The sequence below is a fragment of the Mastomys coucha genome, unplaced genomic scaffold (assembly GCF_008632895.1).
Source record: "Mastomys coucha isolate ucsf_1 unplaced genomic scaffold, UCSF_Mcou_1 pScaffold22, whole genome shotgun sequence".
Lineage (NCBI taxonomy): Eukaryota > Metazoa > Chordata > Mammalia > Rodentia > Muridae > Mastomys > Mastomys coucha.
In genome coordinates, this window is record NW_022196905.1 from 34,156,062 (window position 1) to 34,171,060 (window position 14,999).

A 14,999-nucleotide genomic window follows, 5' to 3' on the forward strand; every position below is an offset into this window, starting at 1 on the left:
GAGTGAGGTAACCCAATCACAAAAGAACAAACACGGTATGCACTCTCTGATAAGTGGTTATTAGACCACAGAGACTCTTGATCAACAATGTTCGTTACTGCTCTCTTCCTAATTGGAAACACCTAGCTGTCCACCAACAGATGACTCTGGAAGAAGTGTGGTACATTTATACAATAGTGTATTACTCAGTAATTTAAAACTGACATCTTGAAAAACATAGCTAAATGGAAGGAAAAAAGAACGAAAATCATCTTAAGTGAGGTAACTCAGGTCCAGAAATAAATTATGACATAGATTGACTTCTATTTTGATATTAGCTGTTAAGTCAATGATAACCAAGCTATAATCTACAGAAAAACTAAGGGAAGGTATGCTAGTATAAGATAGGAAATATATGCTAGTATAAGAAAGGAAAAGATAAATCAATATAGTAAAGGGAAAAAAATAGATGGTTGTAGGTGGATGTAGGGGGAAGATTGGAACAGAAGGATCAAGTGGAAAGAGCTTAAAGGAGAAACAGTCATATCTCCCCATTCATAAAGCAAAATTCATGTCCAGCTAACCATATGCAAGTGAAAATTGAGTGTCCTCCAAGAGAGTCTCACTGAGGGAACAAATAACTCAAATATGTAGGCTACATGCCCAACAGTAGATGGTCAGCAGAAAGTGAACTCATTAGAATCTTCAAAGGTACCATGTTTTATAGTGTCATGCCAGCATTCCCCCTTTTTATTGTACCTTATTTTAAGAATATATATATATATGTCTCTCTCTATATATATGTATACACATTTCTTCTTTCTTATTACCTTATACATCCTTTGAATATATATTGTGGCTTCCAGTTTAGTGCTTTTATGGAATTCCAGACTGTGTAAAAGCATGGGTCTCTGTGTCTTGTGCCTTTTCTTGGGTCTTTTGTTTTGTTTTTCTCCTATTCTGTGTGTTCATTTTTGTTTAATCATATTTTATCAATATTCCTTAGAATCTTGTTTTTGTGTCCTAATGTTAGACAGAAAAGTGTTATATCAGTTGGGAAAGGAGGCAATAAGGAACTAGGAGTAAATGGAAGGGAAAGCATAATAAGGATATATATTATATGACAAAAATCTATTTTTAATAAAAGGAGAAAATTTGCATGGTTCTAGAAAGGCCCAATGATAATGAGTATTAACTGACAAGTTTATAACAAGTATTCAAAGAGGTGTATGGAATCTGCATGTGTGATGAGTGCACATTCTGCTGATTGATTTCTGATTAATCACTGTGGAGAAAGAAATCTGATTTTATTCCTTGAGAAGAGTGGTGATCCCAAGAACCAAACACTGTCACCAAGTATATGAAAATATCACAACGGAACCTATCATTTTTTCGCAGTTATTAGTAATATGATCTTATCCCCAAAAGAGCCTGGAAGTTGTATGCTTTTTGTCGATTTCTTCTATGGATACGCTACTTTAGGACAGGAAGGACTACACAGAGGTGATACTGTATAGCTGCTAGTATCCTTGAGAGAAAGCCCTGCGTTTGTCTGTAGCACCAGCCTTTCTTTTGAGAAATGCAAGCAGCTTTGAATATGGCATATGTCGTCCTGACCTCTCCACTGTCTCTCTTGACATGGCGCTCAGGAGAAGGCAGAGCTCACATGCAGCTCTCTGTGGGAAACGTCCCTTGGACAGAGAACCAGTTCAAGCGTCATTGAGCAGAAGCTTTTCATCCCTGCAGAGGCTCTTTCCACTTGATTTTGTTATTTTGATCTTTGGAGCATCTTTTCAATGCCAACAAAAGTCAATACATTCTTCTGGGAGAAGCCATCAGAGCAATGGTAATGAGTTGTTCAAGGGGCCGTGTCATGGGCATAAACTCTGGGGAAATATAGGCACTTTGTTCCTGAAACTCACACTGTGTGACCTGCTTGCTGTGTGAAATGTTAATATTTTGCTTTGTGCTTCATTCCTGGTACTGTCAGCAACACGAAGAAATCTTAGAGGGGGGAAGGGTGGTTGCTGTACATTTTATGAAAACTGCGTGCAGCCCTGCCAGATGTCAATGTGTGAATCACAGCACTTCTCAAGGATGCGTGACTGCTCACTTCATCCTTTAGCATCTTCAAGGAGGCTCAGATTTATATGTTTATAAGGAACAAAGTTTGATTTGGCTTTCTCAAGTGAGATGTCAGGATCGTATGTTCTATAGATAACTGTAGCGATCTCTGTCTACTTCAGGCTTATCACAATGGAAATCAAGCCACACTCCTGCCTCTTCAGGTCTGGGGGCTTCTCTCATCATCATAATGCTAAATCCCCTCAGTTTTCTCAGTTAATCCACCCCCAGTGCTACAGTCTATAGCATTGTTAAGACTAGACAACCCCAAACTGCATGTTTTTCTTTTATCAGCTTTTAATTAAAATAAAGATAACCCCCCCAATCACTGAAGACACATAAAGAAGTATGTTTGAAGATGGGAATATGGCTCAGTACACAAAGTACTTGCTATAGAAAACTGAAGCTTGGAGTACAGATGTGCAGAACCCAGTTGAATGCTAGGCAGGCATGCCAACACAATTGAAATCCTAGTGCTTAGGCAGAAGACACAAAGGATCTCTGTGACAAGCTAGCTAGCTAGTGTAACTAGAGTTAGTGACTCCAGATTCAGCAATAGACTAGGACTTAGTAAATAAGGTGGACAGCAACAAAAGGTTAATCCTAATGTCAGTGTCTGGTTTCTGTACACACATGTGTGTAGGTAGTCTATTTTATACATATATATGACCATATACATATAAGTGTGCATATACTTTATAAAAATATTAAAAACTGAAATATAAGTGTATATATAAATAAAAATAAATTAAATATATATTTAACATCTTATTAAACAATTATATTTGCATTCATACATATTTTAATATTCATGTGAGTATGCACTCTAAAGTACTTATATTTTGCAAGTGATATATACCTGTGGATAAGTGTGAACCAGGCCTGGTGATTCATATTTGTAATTCCATCACTTGGGAAGCATAATTCAACCCATAATTGCAAAGACTTTGAGATTAGCTTTACATAGTGAGTTCCAGGAAAGTTTGGAATAGAATGTGAGATCCTGTCTTTAAAAGTTGTACATAATTGTTCACATATTTTTACATCAAATTAATGTCAGATATTTGCATGTTGTCTATGCTACCTGAATATTTTTGTATATTGTGGAATAAAGTGTGAAGCCACTGACACAATACAAAGCCCAATCATTGACTCCTTCTTTCAACCTCAAACTCTGCTAAGAAGCTCTAAATGAGGAATATGTTGTTCTTACAATTTTGGGAAGTGGTCAGATGTGGAAAATTACATAGAATAAGAATGGGTTTGGGGGTTGCAATATCCATAGACCTGGTTTGCTCTCCATAAGGAGATTGTCCTGGGGAGACCCAGAGGAAGAAGCAGGAAAGTTACATTTTTTCAACCATTAGAAGTAAAATTTATAAACAAATGGAATGTATTTTAAATTAGTAATTCATGCTTCTATAGTGTCTTGTTCATCTACAAACTAACTAATGTACTAAAATCTTCAAGAGTATTAGGCTATGCATCATAATTCTATTGGTTCATGAGTTTGACAATTTCAATGAGAAATTCCCTTCATAAGCTCAGATACCTCCAGTTGGTGGTGCTTTGGGGGGAGGTGGTCCTGTCTGGATTCCCAAAGTTAAACAAGTAAGGCTGCATAATTATCTAGTCCAGGTTTTACTTTTGAGACCGGACTGTGATCTTCAGCCAGTATGGATGGAATTTCTCTGAGCTCCAGCTTCCTTGTAGGTCAAAACCCCAGAAGTTTCTATGAAAATAATCTGAGTGGACAGTTAAAACTCATGGTACTGTGAAACTCAAGTGGGTATCAGATCATTTATTCTCAAGCCTATATAGCCTCAGGCAAGGCTGGAATGAATGAAGGTAACATAGTATTAAACTAAAATATAATGTCTTATAATTTCATAATTTTTAGTATGTTTAAGAAAAAAATTAAAGCCTGTTTCTTTGGTTTATTTTTATTTATTTTTTCTAATCCTGGATCTTGATTCTAGAACTTCAAATTAGCTAGGCAATCAGTCCACAATTTAGCTGTATTTAATTTTTGTTTGATTGTTTTTTTTTTTGTGTGTGTTTTTCAGGTTCCATTTTGAGACAGGGTCCTCATAGCTGTGCAGATTAACTTTCTACTTATGATTATCCTGTCTCAATGTTCAGGCTTATGGCAAGTGCTATGAAATCTAGCTAAGCTTCTTGTCTTAGTTAGGGCTTTACTGCTGCGAACAGACACTATGACCAAGATAACTCCTATAAGGACAGCATTTAACTGGGGCTAGCTTACAGACAAAGAAGTTTATTTCATTATCATAAAGGTGGGATTATGACAGTATCTAGGCATGGTTCAGGAAGATCTGAGAGGTCTACATCCTCATCTGAAGGTCTCTAGAAGATTGGCCTCCAGGCAGCTAGGAGGAGGTTCTTAAAGCTCATGCCCACAATGACACACTTCCTCCACCAAAGCTGCACCTTTTCCACCAAGGCCACACCTCTTAATATTGCCCCTCCCTGAGTCACGCATATTCAAACTACCAAGTTCGACTCCCTAGCCCCCATAGGCTTCTTCAAACACATGAGTCTACGGGGGCTATACCTAGCCATAGCATAGTACAAAATACATTTTATCCAACTTCAAAAGTTCCCATAGTATACAACAGTTTCAACAATGTCAAAAGTCCAAAGTTCAAGGTCTCCTCAGAGATTGAGCAGTCTCATAACTGTAATCCCAAATATTCTGTACCAAAGCAAGACAGAAAATCAGCTGGGCAAGCTCTAAGTCTCCATGCTCGATGTCAAAGCCTATTCAAACCATCACACTTCTCTACCTTTGTGGCAGGTAGTTGGTTTATGAGTGTGAGCATGTAGGTGTGTTCAAGTAGGTCAGGTCAGGACATCAGGGATCTTCCTTTGTTGCTCTCTGCTTTGTAGAAAGTGTCTCTCACTGAATCAGAAGTGTGACATTTCATCTAAGTGGCTGACCAGTAAACTCTCTGGGCTCTGATTCTTCTGTATCTATCTCTGCACCACCCCACCCCACCCCATGCACCAGTGTGAAGGTTGTAGAGGGGCAAAGCTACATCTAGCTGTTTAGATAGAGCCAGGATTTAAAAAACTTGCATCTCTGTAGAGCAAGTGTTGTTACTCATGGAACATCTTCCTAGCTGTCAATCTTTTCTGACATTAATGTTATTCACTCTATAACTTTTATGTTTTCCTCTTTGGTAAGATTATTAACCATGCTGTATTTTCAAATTTAACATTTTTAATCATATTTGCATTATTTTTGCTCTCTAAATCTGTCTGTGTAGCACTATGTAAGTATCAACGGCAGGATTCTTTGCTTTTATTTTTGGTTAATCTCCTTTCCATGACTTTTCATGAAAATCTAATTAAGATTCACATAGGAGCTGACCTCATTGGGGTCACAACTCCTGGTTTCCTCTTTTTACATATCCAAGGACTACTGTCTATAGCTAAAGTTGATAGATATCCATTTCATATCAGGCCTTTGTTTAACCACTTAGACCAGGCCTTGGTTCTACTGACTTGAACTTTAATCATAGGTATGTAAGAACCCTTCAACAATGATACAGTTGTTCATGTAGATAAGCTCAACTTTTCCAACTGTTTCTTTTCTATCTCCTGTTATCGAAGTCTTTTCCTGTTTCTTCATCGTCAGAGCGTCTTGCCTTTGCTCCATCCCCATGTTACATACTCTTGCCACTTGATAGACCCCACTATGTTATCTATGACATGAGTCAGAAGCATAAGAAAAGCTTGAAATGCATTTCCAAGCCAGGACCTTGCTGAACCTGAAGCTTTCCATTTGGTCTGGCTAGCAAGCCACTGTTATCCCTTGTCTCTGCCTGCACTACAGTAGTGGAGTTATAAGCCATGTTAGGAGTTTTTATATAGATATTAGAAATTCAGACACAGGTCCTGATGATTTCACAGCCAGTGCCATTACCCACTGTTCAAGGATTACAGTCACTTTAACTTCATTTATTTGAGAATCACCCATGCTTTAGTAATTTGAAAAACTCTCTATGCAACTGTAACTTTCAGGCTTAGTAGATAATGAAGTGTGTGTGTGTGTGTGTGTGTGTGTGTGTGTGTGTTTATGAATGCCAGGTATTGATGCCATGTGTCTGTCTTTTCTTTCTTTCCACTCTACTTTTTAAGAAAAACTTCTCAGTGAACATATAAGTGACCATGTTGCCTAGATTGGTCATTGTATCTCCAACATCAGCCTATCCTTGCCTTCCACACCCCAGGGGTTACAGAAATGCACTGCTAGCTGTGTGGGTTTTGGGAGTCCAGCTTTAGATTTCCATGCTTATGCAGTGAGTGTTTTACCCACTGCAGGATTTTCAAGCTCCCAAATATTAAATTTTAAATCAAATTTCTTGGATATCAGAGTAACACATGAAAAAATATTTTAAAAAATTCTTCCCCCTACTGTTTCTTCCATATGTCCAAATATTTGAGATCCTTCTCTTTAATTATTATATCTTAGGGAAATACAAATGCTACGTAATTGTATGGCATGCAGAATAGTTGATGTAAAGCTAATGTCAGTAACTTTTGGGGTGCTGCAGCAGTAACCACTAAAGAACATAGCACGATACACTAGTTATTGGTAATTCTATGACACAATTTATTTTTCTTTTTTTCTTTTATTGGGAGGAATAAAAATGTTCAGAGAGGTCAGTTGACCCCAGTATTCAATCCATAACATCCGTCATATAATTTACTTGTTATTTCATTCACACTATGCCATTTATTTGCTTTAAATAGAAAGCTTGCATAGAGAGAAACTCATTGACATCGGCTATTATCAGTAACTCTAAAAAAAAGAATCAGGACATTTGAGCAAAGAGTCACATCGTTCATGTCCACTGCCTTACCCCATGATATGAGTGGTATGGTTTAAAGCAGTTATTAAAACTTCATTTTGGTGTTCTTTTCAAATGCCACCTTCTACATTGCCCTCTTTTCTAACGCTCCAATGAATGTCTTACCCTGCTGTGGTTGCACAGCATGCTTTAGAACTCTTCCAATCATGTATTTATATACAGACATAAGCAGAGGCAGGGGCACATAGAGTCATTGTTAATGTACATGGACTCACTAACACCATGTGTGAAAAACTTTACAGGGCCCACTTCTAGATGAAGAAGTACAAGAAATTGGTGGCTGCTAAAAGAGGGGTAATCAGTTTTTTTCAGAGACAAGCCCTGATAGGCTATCCCCAAATGGTCAGCCTTACACATTTGTTTACATGAACAACACACCAACTCTGGGTGGACCCTAAATGCCCCTTATAATGCTGTTAGGGGACATCTAGTCAAAATTTAAGTTGAGATTGTTTAGAAAGCCAAATTATCTATAATGAGATTGCATCTAGAATTATAACTTCATTATAGATTTATGGTTTTAAATTCCAATGACACAGATTTTTAAGATTCTATCAAGTGAAATAAGGTTTCTCAGGGGAAAGCTAGGATGAGGACTTTTCTATCCATAAGAAAGCATCTAATACATGGAATTTTAAAAATTAACTTTTCTTCTTTTCACGAAATAAAAAAAGGGAAAATCCTGGAGAAAAAAATGTATGGACTTCTGAGAACTTAGCTTTTCCTTCCCCAAGTCTTATAAGAAGGGCCTGAGTAGTGGACAGATGAAAATGTGGATTTGGGGAAGCCAGATGCCACAAAGACTTGACCTGTGCATCACCAGACATATGTGTCCAGATCCACAGAAGTCTAGAGCCATCTCTGGCTCTTGCTAGCTGCTGAGAAGTGTTAGCAAATGAGCTATGGTGGCTGTATCAGTGGACACAGCTGGCATCTCTGCTTCTATATAGCTTAAGTAGGACACTTATGAGACACAGTTGTTTCTTAAGAAAGTTCTCTTATCTTAGTCTTTTCCTATGTCTGTGATGAAATACTCTGACAAAATAGACTTAAATAAGAAGAGGTTTGGCAGGAATGCCTGCCTGGCCAATGGCATGGGTTCATTTCTGTTTGAGCCAGGGACCTGAGCAGACCTTGGGTGCTAACTATTTGCCAAGTCCCACAACACCCGGAGGAAGCTTGACTCCCACGTGCTCTATCACACCCAGAATCAGAAGATCAGAGGATTACAGGATCACAGGATCACAGGATCTCAGGAGCTTGGTCATACCAGGATTTCTGGATCCTGGAGGCAGCTTGACTCCCAGGAGCTCTTACATCTAGGATCTCAGGATCAGAGGATTACAGAGACAGGTGGATTCTGAGGAGTTCTGATACAACCAAGATAACAGGAGGGAGAGGCTCTAGTCACAGACAGTGAATGCAGGTAGGACTAGAGATAACCAGATGGCAAGAGGCAAGAGCAAGAACATAAGCAACAGAGACCAATGTTACTTGACATCATCAGAACTGAATTTTCCCACCATAGTAATTCCTGGATACACCATCACATCAGAAAAAACAAAATTCATATGTAAAATAACTTCACATGATGATAGAGGGCTTTAAGAAAGACATAAATAACTCCCTTAAATGAATACAGGAGAACACAGGTAAACAGCTAGAAGCCCTTAAAAATGAACATAAAAATCCCTTAAAGAATTGCAAGAAATCACAACCAGACAGGTGAAGGAACTGAAGAAAACCATCTAGGATCCAAAAATGGAAATAGAAACAATAAAGAAATCACTAAGAGAGACAACCCTGGAGATGAAAAACCTGGGAAAGAGATCAGAAATCATAGATGTAAGCATCACCAATAGAATACAGAAGAGAAGAGAGCTCAGATTCTGAAGATACCATGAAAAACATTGACAGAACAGTCAAAGAAAATGCAAAAAGCTCCTAACCCAAAACACGCAGGAAATCTAATACACAATGAGAAGACAAAACCTAAGGTTAATAGGTATAGAAGAGAGCAAAGATTTCCAACTTTAAGGGTCAGTAAAATCTTCAACAAACTTATAGAAGAAAACTTCCCTAACCTAAAGAAAGAGATGCCCATGAACATACAAGAAGCCTACAGAACTCAAAATAGTTTGTACCAGAAAAGAAATCCTTTCTGCCAATAATCAAAACACCAAATGCACAAAACAAATAAAGAATATTAAAAGAAGTAAGGGGAAAAGTTCAAGTAAAATATAAAGGCAGACTTATCAGAATTACACCAGACTTCTTAACAGAGACTATAAAAGCCAGAAAGTCCTGGACAAATGTCATATAGTCAATGGATGAACACAAAAGACAGCCTAGGCTATTATCCCAGAAAACTCTCAATTAACACAGATGGAGAGTCGGGCAGTAGTGGCGCACACCTTTAATCCCAGCACTTGGGAGGCAGGCAGATTTCTGAGTTCGAGGCCAGCCTGGTCTACAGAGTGAGTTCCAGGACAGCCAGGACTACACAGAGAAACCCTGTCTCGAAAAAACCAAACCAAACTAAAACAAAACACAGATGGAAAAACCAAGATATTCCATGACAAATTCAAATTTACACAATATCATTCCACAAATCCAGTCCTACAAAGGATAAAAGATGGAAAACTCCAGCACAAGGAGGGAAACTATAACCTAGAAAAACCAAAAAAAGTAATCTTCTTTTAACAAACCAAAAAGAAGATAACCATGTAAACATAATTCCACCTCTAACAACAAAAATAAGAGGAAGCAATAATCACTTTCCCCTAATAACTCTTAACATCAGTGGACTCAGTTCTCCATTAAAAAAAAACATAGACTAATGGACTGAATACATAAAGAGGTCTCAGTATATTTCTGCATACAGGAAAAGCACCTCAGTGACAAAGGCAGGCACTACCTCAGAGTAAAAGGCTTGAAAACAATTTTCCAAGCAAATGGTCCCAAGAAACAGGCTGGAGTAGCTATTCTAATATTGAATAAAATCAACTTTCAACCAAAGTTATCAAAAAAGATAAGCAAGGACACTTCACACTGGTCAAAGGAAAAATCTACCAAGAAGAACTCTCAATTCTGAACACATATGGTCTAAATGCAAGGGCACCCACATTCATAAAAGAAACTTTACTAAAGCTCAAAGCACACATTGCACCTCACACAATAATAGTGGGAGACTTCAACACATCAAAATAATCATCCATCACGATCAAGTAGGGTTTATCCCATGAATGCAGGGATGGTTCAATATACAGAAATCTATCAATGAATTCCACTATATAAACAACGTCAAAGAAAAAAAAAACCTACATGATCATCTCATTAAATGCTGAGAAAGCATTTGACAAAATTTAACACCTCTTTATGGTAAGCATCTTGGAAAGATCAGGAATTCAAGGCCCATAATTAAACATAGTAAAAGCAATATACAGCAAAGCCAGTAGCCAACATCAAACTAAATGGAGAGAAACTTGAAGCAATCCCACTAAAATCACAGACTATACAAGGCTGTCCACTCTCTCCCTACCAATTCAATATAGTACTCAAATTCCTAGCCAGAGCAATTAGACAACAAAAGGAGGTCAAAGGGATAGAAATTGGAAAGGATTGCAGATGATGTGATCGTATTCTTAAGTGACCCCAAAATTCTACCAGAGAAGTCCTAAATCTGTTAAACAACTTCAGCAAAGTGTCAGGATATAAAATTAACTCAAACAAATCATTAGCCTTCCTCTAGTCAAAGAATAAATAGGCTGAGAAAGAAATTAGGGAAACAACACCCTTCACAATATTCACAAATAATATAAAATACCTTGGTGTGACTCTAACCAAGCAAGTGAAAGGTCTTTATGACGAGAACTTCAAGTCTCTTAAGAAAGAAATTGAATAAGACTTTAGAAGATGGAAAGATCTCCCATGCTCATGGATTGGCAGGATGAATAGAGTAAAACTGGCTATCTTGTCGAAAGTAATCTACAGATTTAATGCAATCCCAATCAAAATTCCCAATCGAAAAAGAAGAGATTTATTTTAGTTCACAATTTCAAGATGCTGTTGATAGGGGAATTACAGCAGCAGGGGATTGAGGTGTCTATTTATATTGTATCCATAGTTATGGGACATATAGAGATGAATGGATGCTCATGCTCAGTAATTTTTCTCCACTTATGTAGTCTAGGATCTCAGCCACAACATGGACAGATCCATTTCATCTTATTCAAGGCAATCAACATAAACTCAGCATTGATTCTATACTTTGTCAGTTAGGAATTAACAATAACCATCAGAGTGTTGTTAAAAAAAAAAAAAAAAGGCTCAAGGCTGGGTGAGCTTCATAGGAACAAGACCTTCTGAACTGAGGGTCAGCATGTTCACAGAATACTTCCTAAGAGGTGGTCATAGACAATGAACCAAAGTGGAAAGAAGAGATCTACAGAATAAATGGATACAAATAGTGCTAAGGATCCATACGAGAGTATGTACATGGTGAGAGACCACAAATTCTATGTCAAATACAGTGACTCTAGAACCAGATTTCCTCCCTATAACCCTGCTACAACTAAGACAGTAAAGAGTTTAATAAATAGGAAGTAGAGAAGAAGTTTAGCATACAAGACACTACTGTTACTTGGTCTATTTGATTAATAATAATAATAATAATAATAATAATAATAATAAACAACTTCTAGATTATTTTTACCTTAGATATCTTTGCTGAAAACCTTTTTGAGGGCTTTCAGGAAAGTCACTACTGGTAGACAAAATAAGGTTGCATCATATACTCCGGGCTGAAGAACACTCACCCTTAATGCCTTCTGAAGCAACAGAAATATGCTGCAATATTTCTATATATGTTATTTGATTTTATTTTGATGTGATAAAGCACCGTGACCCAGGCAACCTTTGAAGACAGATTATTGTCTCTTAAGTTTCCAGAGGAATCTAGTCCATGGACATAGACAGCATAGCAGTATGTGGCAGGCATGGTAGCAGAACAGGAAACTGGGGTTCACACCATGAAGCTGAAAGAGCTAAGTAGAATTGGTGGGTGGCATTTTAGCTCTGAAAGCCCACCCTAAGTGAAGTTAATTCCTTCAGCAAGGCTGCACCTCAAACTAGGGACTAAATACTCAACTATGAGAGCCTGAGGGGGGCATTATCATCCAAACCAACAGGCATTTTTATCTTATATGCTTGACAATATTCACAAAAGTCATCTTAAATCCTGATGTTCTGGTACCTGAGGTTGGAAAAATAAAACTTACTGAAATAACATGTGAAGCGTCCTGTCATATTAGCTGTGGGTTCCTTTTTAAGTCTTATTTTTCAGTAGAGAGATAACACTATGTCATATATGTTATTTTCTCAAATTTCAAACTAGTTTGTTTAACTTGTACTGGCTACTTATCCAATAAACATAAAATCATGTTTTAACATGCTCCTTTTTCAACTTAGAGTCTTAGTGGTAGATCTGCCCAACCTAGGTGCACAGCTTGTATTCATAGTAATTGAGTTGAGTTTTCATTGCTGGGGCATATTTAGGTTGGAGATTTACTACAACAAAATGGCATCCAACATATTGATTTGAACGCAATTAACCTGAGATAAAACCACAGACCTCCCCCTCCAACCCCAACCCCTGAGTGGGGCTTGGGCAGCGATATAGGCTGCAGCACTATGGATTTGAAACTGACTGGTTTGAGGGGTCTACAGAGAACAGCAGAGAGGTGTCTATGCTCAAGAGAGCCTTTCAGTGTTCACTTCCTCATATCCTTTGTTCCCCATCCTGCCTCCCCCAACCTCCACACAGACACAGACAGCACATGTCTTTCTATACTTAGCTCCTTCCTGTGAATAGAGAATCGGGAGACAAAGGTACAAAAGGGCTCCAGACCAGGTAATTAATTGATGTAAAGAGAGAAGTATAACCTTTTAATACTTAAAGATGGGATATTTCACCTGCGGTTCAGAACTAGATAGGGAATATTAGTCACTGACTCCAAGTAGAGAGAGCAGTGGTAATCGCCCGCTATGAACAGGTATTAATTAATAGAAGTCTGTGGCTCCAGGTAGAGAGCATAACAGATAGATATTATAATAGGTATTAATTAAATAAATGCTTGTGGCTCCAGGTAGAGAGGCACAACAGACAGATGGTATAACAAGATGGCTGCTCTAGGCAGAGAGCTTAACAATTAAAAATTATCTGCTTCCTGTAGGCAGATATTAGTGGAAGTTTGAATTAATTGCTTTAAAGATGGTATAAAGATATATTGCTCTAATAAGTTTTACAGGATACTCATATTCTGTCTAACATGAGCTCCATGGAAATTTTGGGTTTAAGTCCTGGTTTGACATGCTGCCTCTTGTAAGCAGAAGTGTGAAGGAATTGTTTTAAAGATGGTATAATAAAGTCTCATATTCTCTAACGTGGACTCCATGGGAATTTTGGGTTAATATCCTGACATGACAAATTAGAAAGGCCTAAGTAGGCTAAAATGTGTGTGATTTTGAGAACTGTGGTTGTTTAATTGTTCCTCTGGGATGGAGGGCAAGCTACAGGTTTTCCTTGTTACCAGCTGGGGGATATGCTGATTTGAGGAAAAGGTTTTGTCTTTGTGATTTTGGGAAAGGTGATTAAGGTATTTAACTCTTCCAGAGTTATATGGATCAGATTTCATAGAGGGAGACCCCCTGAAGAACTAGATTCCAGAGAATCAAACAAAAAGGTCATCTTGACGTTACTAAAATTTTGTTTTGAGATTTATAAATTACAGAATACACAGCCTTGGTGAATTTCATCATCAGACATGCTGAACTGACCTACCTGAACTCCTGATGTCCTGGTTTTTCGTCAGATCCAGTCAGGACACAGACATCAGAGACTAATACAGTTGTTGGTGTGGCCTTCTTAAGGTCAACCAACTCCACCATTTTCTCTACCCTTCCTCCTCCCTTCAAAGATATCTCAACGCCCATATTCAGCTTGAAGAAGTTATGAAGAGTCATCGTCCCAGTTCCCTAGGCTTTGGAGCTGGAGGTGGTTATTATAGGTTGTCTTTCTAGGGGATGTAGAAATGGTCATAATTGGAACAGGGAGGAATATCTAGAATTGATTGCATAGCCATATCTCATTTGGTAGAAATCTCTTTAATTGCTACTAAGTTGAAGTCATAATTTCTTAAATGGTACCTAATTTGATGAAAAATCAAAGGTTTTCATTGGTATAAAATTCTTCTTTTTATACTAAAAAATTTGAAGTTCAGGGCTTAGACCCAGTCCTTCTATTGCTGTTATTATAAACAGATCTGATATGTTTAAGCCTGTGAGTTTAGGGCCAAATAGGAAACCCATGGCTCTGAGTTTATTGTTAGGGTGTTTTTAGTTGTTTTAATTAGAATTAGCTGAGAGTTGGTTTTCAAAGACCGTCAGAAGTCCATAGAATGTGATATTTAACATTATTTATTCACTTGTTGTTGAGACTAATCTGCTCCTGACAGCTTTCCCTTCCTTGGATTCAAAGAAGAAACTAAGCATTTTTGAGTTACTCCAGTTGTGGCAAAACAACTACTAGGCAAGAATTGCCTCATTTCATCTATAGACATAATACTGTCCAAAGAAAGGACACAATTACAGGTTAGGACAGCATGATTCTGCCTAGACAGATTAGGTAGTCTTTAATATTCCTGTTTCTCTAAGTCTGGGAGATGACCCAGTCCAGTAGGATGAAGACCGATGCTCCAACCTGTTGAAGTAAGGGGCTGTCCAGGTGATCAGCAGTCTCTATTAATTGGCTAAGTTTTAGAAGCTGTGTTAGGGTTCCTTTATATTTTCAGTTAATATCAGCTGTTCTTGGATTTTGGATGTGGTTGAAGACTGGCAGTCTCATAGCCAAATCCAATTGATTAGCATTGAGAAATGTAGGATGCCGACCAGCAGCTTCCTACTAGCGTGGGTTTCCACGAACCGGGAATGTGAGGGACC